This window comes from Sapajus apella, unplaced genomic scaffold, assembly GCF_009761245.1.
Source record: "Sapajus apella isolate SASKATOON/1434 unplaced genomic scaffold, GSC_monkey_1.0 scaffold29, whole genome shotgun sequence".
Lineage (NCBI taxonomy): Eukaryota > Metazoa > Chordata > Mammalia > Primates > Cebidae > Sapajus > Sapajus apella.
This window is the reverse complement of record NW_022436969.1, coordinates 16029808-16037566: the sequence shown is the minus strand read 5'-3', so window position 1 is coordinate 16037566 and position 7759 is coordinate 16029808.

The following is a 7759-nucleotide window of genomic DNA, read 5'->3' as shown; positions in this document are numbered from 1 at the left end:
CCTCGGCCTCCTGAGTAGCTGGGATTACAGGCATGTGCCACCATGCCCAGATAATTTTGTATTTTTAGTAGAGATGAGGTTTACACATTTTTAAAGAATGGATACTGATGCAGATGATTTGTGAGCATTTTGATGAGAAAGTGGTATATGCAAGATGTGAGGAATACGGCATAAATTGTAAACATGCTTATCTAGCTAACCTCATTTGTTTCTGTAGAATTACTGGGATGGGAGATTGGATAGATGCTTAGCATATCTCAATTTTAAGGAATTTGAGCAAATTGTTAAGGTATACACATTGATAAAACGGAGAAACATGACAGATAATGATACAATTAGATAGATTTGTAGGTGGCTGAAATTATATCCAAGCATAGCAATCTTGCCTCTTTCTACTCTCCAACAGCATGAATAATCATTCCCCATCACTCTGCCCCAACCACACTAAATTACTTGCAGTTTTCTAAACACATCATATTCTTATACCCCAGCATTTTGTATACTATTCCTTTGCCTGAAGCAATGTTTTCCTTGTCCTTTACCTCATTCTTACTTGTCAATTGGCTATCAACTTAAAGTTGAAAATGCACTTAATACACCTACCCTACTGAACATCAGAGCTTAGTCTTACCTTAAATGTGCTTAGAACACGTGCATTAGCCTACAGTTAGTTGGGCAAACTTATATAACACAAAACCTATAAGAAAGTGTAAGATATTGAATATCTTATATTCAATATGTAATTTCTTAAATACTATACTGAAAGTGAAAAGCAATGGTTTTGCACCATTGTGAAGTCAAAAAATCATGTCAGGGACTTCCTGTAGTTCTCAAGTAAGAGAACTTGACAGCACCATTTGTCACACAGAGTTCACCCTAAATTCACCTGGTAATTTTGGTGACCATATGCTAGTTAATTGCCTTTGTCCAAAGGAAAAGTAAATTTCTTTTATCTTTACGACAGAAGATAGGTTTGTAATGGAGCAAAGTGCCTACTAAAGTTAGACTTCTATGTTTCTGGGAAGCTGAAAGATAGGGATACTATTTTTCTCAATGATTAAATTCCAGAGAGATAGCTCCCAGGTCCCTGGGGAATTCACATGCTTGGGTTGTAAAATTAGCAAAAGCCTAATTTAGTTTTTGGAAAGATTTATAGACATTTCAAAGAGGCACAGAAAAAGCTTACAATTAAATTTCCTAAAGTAATGACCAAAGAAAAGGACGTGGAGGATAAAAGTCTCTTTCTCTCTTCTTTGCACCAGGCAGAATTAAATAGTTTTATTTCTAATTTGTACTCACCCTTACACCAACAGTGTCAGCATCACCCAGCAATTTTAGTTAGAGATGCAAATCCTCAGATCCCAACGTAGACCTACCCGATAAGAAGCTCTGGGGATATCTGAGTTTTTAAATAAGCTCCCCAGGTGATGTTGCCTAAAGTTTAAGAATCACTGTAGAGGATTATTGATAGCAGGCCATGTGCGAAGGATCTGGGTGAAAGCAAAGGATTTAATTTTGCTTAAATTAGTAGCTCTCTGAGGTTTGCATACGCACTCATCTGGTCTGCTAGTATGTTCCCTTCAATTAATTGACAAGAAAGTAGGCTATCAAAAAGATATTAGATGAACCTCAGTTTAGCCAAAACAGTCAAACCTCAATGATTTATACAACAGAGAACACACACAAAATCATTATTTTTAAACTGTGCTTATTCAGCTCTAGAGTTCATTCTCTAATTTAGGAAGAGTGACCTAATCAAAATCATTTTATTACCAAATCAAATAAAGCTACACAAATGGATACTCAGAAAAGCCAAATTTAAGTGAAACTAGATAACTGCGCAGTTTTCTCAGATGGACTCCTTCTTAACTCCACCTGGCTCTCTACTGGGGCCCAAATCTTATGTTTCTCAATTATGTATGCAAACTGGAATCACCTAAAGATACGTTTAAAGACAAAAATTGCAGCGGAGACCCTAAGAACAGCCAGGAAAGAGGGAGAGTGGATTCTTCCAGCGCATGAGTTTATATGACTGCTTCCCCTTTTCAACAGGAGCCAGAGCCTGCCAAGACCTCAAAGAGGAGAGCTTCAGAGGCCCAGCTGAAGTACTAGGCATAGGGGCCAAAGAGTCTACCTTGAGAAGGGTCTTTATAGTTCAAATCTGATCCACTTTTGAAGCTGTAAGAGACTGGTTTCCCAGGCCACTGAGACAAGCAGCATTTGTGATGCTACCGTGTGCCTTCCTTAGGAATATTGCCTGAAGCAAAGCTGGTGGAGTCCGATTTCCAGGGACTCTGGGTGTTCCTGTGATAGGACCTCCCCTGTGTTCATTGGCCCCATTGGGGATGTGGTGTAGTTTAGCCAGAAAGACCTGGATGTGGAGGTTAAAGCCACACAAATGGATAATCTAGAATTAAAAGACATGAGGAGCTTTCCATGAAAAATGTCTGGAGGTGGGGAAAATCATGGATGGGACTATACCCTAGGTGATGGAGGTGGCTCAGAAACAGAAGAAGCTTGCCAAAGCTGAAATCCAGAGGGTTCTGAAAGAAAAAGATCAAGATCAACTTACTATACATGAACTCCAGGAAAAAAATCTCATCTTTGCAAGGGATTTGAGAAGCAGGAAGCCACTGAAGGCTATTGCAAGAAGGAATAATGGTTACAATTATTATGGTGAGCGTTACATATTAAGAATCATAAAAGAAGAGATACCAAGCATTAAAAGCCCACACATAAAAGAAACCCAGTCTAGTAAATGAGGAAATTATGCAGGTCCAGAGGAAGACCTGAGTGGATATGTTGGCTCTTCCAGGTAAGCCTGATAAAGAAACAGGTATGGATCCATTCCCTGGAGAGCATTCAGCAGAAAAAAAGGACTAAAGAGAATGATAAACCGATCAGAATCTAACAGAATGTAATTACCTGTTTTAAGCAGTATAAAAACTTAAAATCACTGACCCGTGACCTTCTGTTCCTCCGTGTAAATACATGTCTTTAAGCAAGTTTTGTGTACCTTCTCAAAGAAAAAAGACATCTATATGAGATATTTGACTTTCTTCATGTTCTGTCTGACTTACAAAATGGTGATGGTGATCTTTCATTAGAAGATCTTTGTATTCTATCAAATGTATGCTCTTGTGAGGTTTATTGAAAGAAAACTTTTTTTTGTTGGTGGTGGTGGTATCCTGTAGGGTTTTTACTGTGAGGGAAAAAATGCTGCTTTGAAATTGTCAGCAAATAGGACCAAGACTCAATTTAAAATGTGCTGCAAAACTGTAGTTCATATGAGGTGAAGTTAATGGGGAGTTCCTTAGGAACTTTTGTAATACTAAACGGCAATAAAATAACTGCTATAACATGTCTTAATTTTTCATCTTTCAAAAACAGTGTTTTCCCCTATAGTCTTTAGGTAGATAAACTGTCCACGAAGGAGGAAGTTAATTTATCTTAACATAAAGATTCCTAACTAGGAATTCAAGATGTTTCAGTGGGATGATACTGATCATCAGAATGGCAAACCCATGCACATTTGACGAAAGGCAGTTTCAGATTTTCCTCCTTACAGGGTTTCAAGAAACCTCTTGATTGAGAGGAGGGCACGTATCCTCCTCTTACCTTCTTTGGTCTCATAAGAGACTCAAAGAATTGTGAACCAAACTTTAATAATAAAGTAATGTCTCTAATTACATGAGAAAACTGCAGCCAAAAAATGTAAAGTGGTTTACCTCAAGTGAAGAAGCTAATTGTATTCCATTTAGTACAAGAGAATAATGCCAATGGATATAGATCAAAGATTGCACCATCCCCATGATTTTTCGCCATGAGTTATGTGCTATTTTATATTCGAATACCATCTCTGGCAGCAAACATCAAACTGCTCAAGCTGGGCTGTCTCCTTTCCAAATTGCATATATTTTTAACACATTAATACTTTAAAACTGGGGTAGAAAGTTTAAAAGGCCATACATAAAAATCACATACACATTCTTTATACTCTAAAGCATTTTACCAGACCTTAGAATCTGCATTTAGAATTCTTTCTCAGAACTTAATGGTGTTTTTGAAGACATACATTTTGTCTTCTTTGTTTCTTCTAAGCACTACTGTACTAAGCATATGGTAAAGATACACATTTAAGTTTTAAAAGTAAATACTTTTTCCTGGCGGTGTCCAGGCCCTGGGTTCCTCAGACCAAAAGGCGCAATCTGTGACACTGCTGTGATTTCAGAATTGAAATGAAATGCATAAAACGAAGTAGGTCTGGGGAAGGAAAATCTCACAATTTTTCATCAGTGTTGTCAGACACACTAACCCAGGATGCTGTCTCTGGGCCTGAACTATACAAATCAGCGTCCAAGGAGGCGTGACAAATGCAGGCCCTTCCAAGTTTGGCCCCGATTCTCAAAGGTGGTCAGAAGCCGTCTCTAGAAACGGCGGGACATGATCCTGGGAGGTCCATTCAACTCCTAACAGGTCCTGGGCAGTGGCCGGTTTGCTGGGCAGTGCAAAGATAGAGACTGGCGAGAACAGGCGGTGATCAAGCTTCCCAGCGAGGGTCCTAGTCCAGCAACTTGGAACTGGAGAGCTGGGCTTGTGGGAGCGCAGTGGCTCGCGCGGGCGGGGCTGCAGCCGCTCCCCAGACACCGGGGTCCCGGCCCAGCTGTTTCCTACCCACAACAGCCAAAGGCCCGCTTTGGTAAGTCCACGAAGCCCTCCTACTAAGCCAGGACAGGGCTCCCGCTCTCGATGTAGGGGACCACCCACTGCTCCGCCGCCCCGGTGAGGCAGCTGATTAAGCCACTTTCAGGATGTCTTTCTAGAATCTAGCCTCGAAGAAAGTCCTGTAAACCGACGTCTGCATCACAAAGTCGGGAAGCCAGGTGGAGTCACCGTCAAACGTCTCGGGAAAGCCACTGGGCGGGTCGGCAGACTCCCTGGGCCAGCACGTTGGCTTTCTCGCAGAGCAGCCGCCGCACCCGGTCCACGAGCTCGCTGCTTTCCCTGCGCAGGGTCAGGAGGTCCTCCACAACAGCCAACCTGTACGTTCCGCGCCGCACGGCACCGCAAGGCTAGTTCCCAGCCGGGTCCCTCCTGGCCGCGTTGCCGGAAGTGCGTGTCAGCGCGGGGGCGGGGAGGGACGGACTCCGCCGCCAAGGCAGGTATAGAATAGAGCGCCCGCGGGCAGGGGCGCTGGGATTAGTGGTCGGGAGAGCGAGGGCCCAGAGGGCTGGAGTCGGAGAGTGGGAGTGAAAGGAGGAAAGCAGGGGAGCGAAGGCCAAGCCTGAGGAAAGCGGTCTCCGTTTGGCAAAGGAATCTTACTTCGCGGCTGTGCGCGTTCACTTCCGGAGCTCAGTCCGCGGGGCGGGCCCTCAGGTTCTTAAAGGGAAAGCGTTCGCTGCGCAGCGTGAAGTTGCATTTCCTCCTTCCTCGCCTCCACGGTCTTCCCCTAAATGCTTTCGAGTCATAATGTGTATGGTTCCATAGCCCCGGTTGTTATCTGTTTTGCTCAAGGTCCAACAGTTACAAGAAGGCAATTTCTAACGAAGCCTTCCGTGCCTTCCAAATGAACTATTTTGGCGGGCTCCCACCCGGACAGGATGCCCCTCGCCCTGATGACTGGACAAGTGCAAGGGAGCGGCTGTCATTTGCGGAGTGCCCCTTGCGCCTCACAGCGCAAATTATCCAACAATTTCCCTGAAATCGATGCTGGTTTATTTTCCGAAGGCAAATCAGCAGCTTATACAGACACTCGGGCCACAAAGCCGGTGGAACCATGGGAGACGGCTTGCTGAGTGTCAGGTCTTCCACGATGAACTTAAACTTCAGGTGGTGGGCAAGCTCGGTAGGTGGGAAAGGCCCGGGTCCACATGAATGCAGTCCATGTTTATATTGATGAAAGGAACGCACACCATTTGGTCCAGTTCAGTCACTCTTACAGGTGCTGGCTATGAGCACTGGGGTGTGCGGGCATGCGTACAACCAGCAATTTAAGTGATGACCAGCTGCATGATCCCTCAATCTGAGTGGACAAAGTCTGTCAAGAACCACTTTCAAGCTTTTGGGACTCTTGTTTGTTTCCCTGTATCCAACGAGGCATTCCAAAGTTGACTGCATGGATCATTGCATGTCCGAAATACCCACGGTGAAACTGGGTAAAAAGCTTCAGGAGGTGATATTGATGTGTATAGTTTAGGAAATAAAACCCAATACTTTAAAGAATGTAATTTGTGGCTTTTTAGAGATAAGAATACTTTGACAGTTTTCATGTGTCATTTACATGGATATGGTATGTTTGACTCTGACTTTTAATTAATTTGGTATTTTACTATATGGAAACAACTTTATATTAATACAATAATGCATTTCCAAGGTTATACATTGTGTAATAACACTTTCAAAAGCAAAATAAGATACGCTTTGATACCAATTATTAAAACTTGTATTTTGAGAAAGAACACAGTCATACTCAAGTAGTTATCTTTGGGTGGTGGATTGTGGAAAATTTTTACTTTATACATTTCTAGGTTTTTGAAGGGTCCATATTCATTTTATAATTATAGAAACAAGTCATTGAATCCAAAAAGCAAAACTTAAGCTTAACCAACTAGAAACTGTCAACCAACTCCTAACTAGGGACTTTCCTCTTTAACCTATCAAATATTTTGCTTTGCTTTGTTTCTGCAAACACCTTACAAAAGTTTTCCCTTTTTGCCCCTACAGTGGAGTACTGGACTGCTTGTGGTCTAGTGCTGACTGATTCATGAGTCACTAGATGCTCAAATAAACTCTTTAAATTAAAAAGTAGATTAAATGAAAGAAAAACTTAAGAAAATAGAAATGATTTCAATTTTTTAACAAATGCTTAAATGGAAGACAGGATGCATGCAGAAGCTAAATAAGACTGCATTTCAGATTGAGACTCAATCTGAAGAACATGTAGTATATGCCTATTCCTTTATCGCTAGAAATTATTTTCTTTGCTGAGGAAAAAGAAACATGTCATTATATTCAATCTTCTAAAAAAGGAAAGCCATTTACCGAGTCAATATATGTTTTTTCTTTTTCCTTTTTTTCTTTTTTCGAAACAGAGTCTTGCTCTATCCCCAGGCTGGAGGGCAGTGGTGCGATCTCAGCTCACTGCAACCTTCGCCTTCCAAGTTCAAGCGATTCTCCTGCCTCAGCCTCCTGAGTACCTGGGACTACAGGTGTGCACTACCACACCCAGCGAATTTTTGTATTTTTAATAGAGACAGCATTTCACCATGTTGGCCAGGATAGTCTGAATCTCTTGACCTCATGATCTGCCCACCTCAGCCTCCCAAAGTGCTGGGATTACAGACGTGAGCCACTGCGCCTGGCCTGAGTCAGTATAATTTATGGAATTTATCAGGAGCTAAAAGTAGTATCAAAATGCCACTTAAATCTTACTTTGCACTTTATAATTTATATGAAATATAAAATTTAGGAACCCAAATGTAAGACTAGGCAGTCATGTTCAAAATGCTCAGGTTGTGCCTGCCATTGACTAATGATAGCTACATATATTCTTTTGCATGTATATATTAGAATACAAAATTTTAAAATATGTTCCCTGATATGTCCATAGATATGCAATGTCTATTTTTAAGTAATGAAACATAATAAAGCAAACACCCCTGAATCTAAGACCCATATGGAAACCTAGACTGTTGAATTTACTGTTATTCCCTATCCCATCTTCCCAGAGTTAACCACTAACCTGAGATTTTGGGTTAAT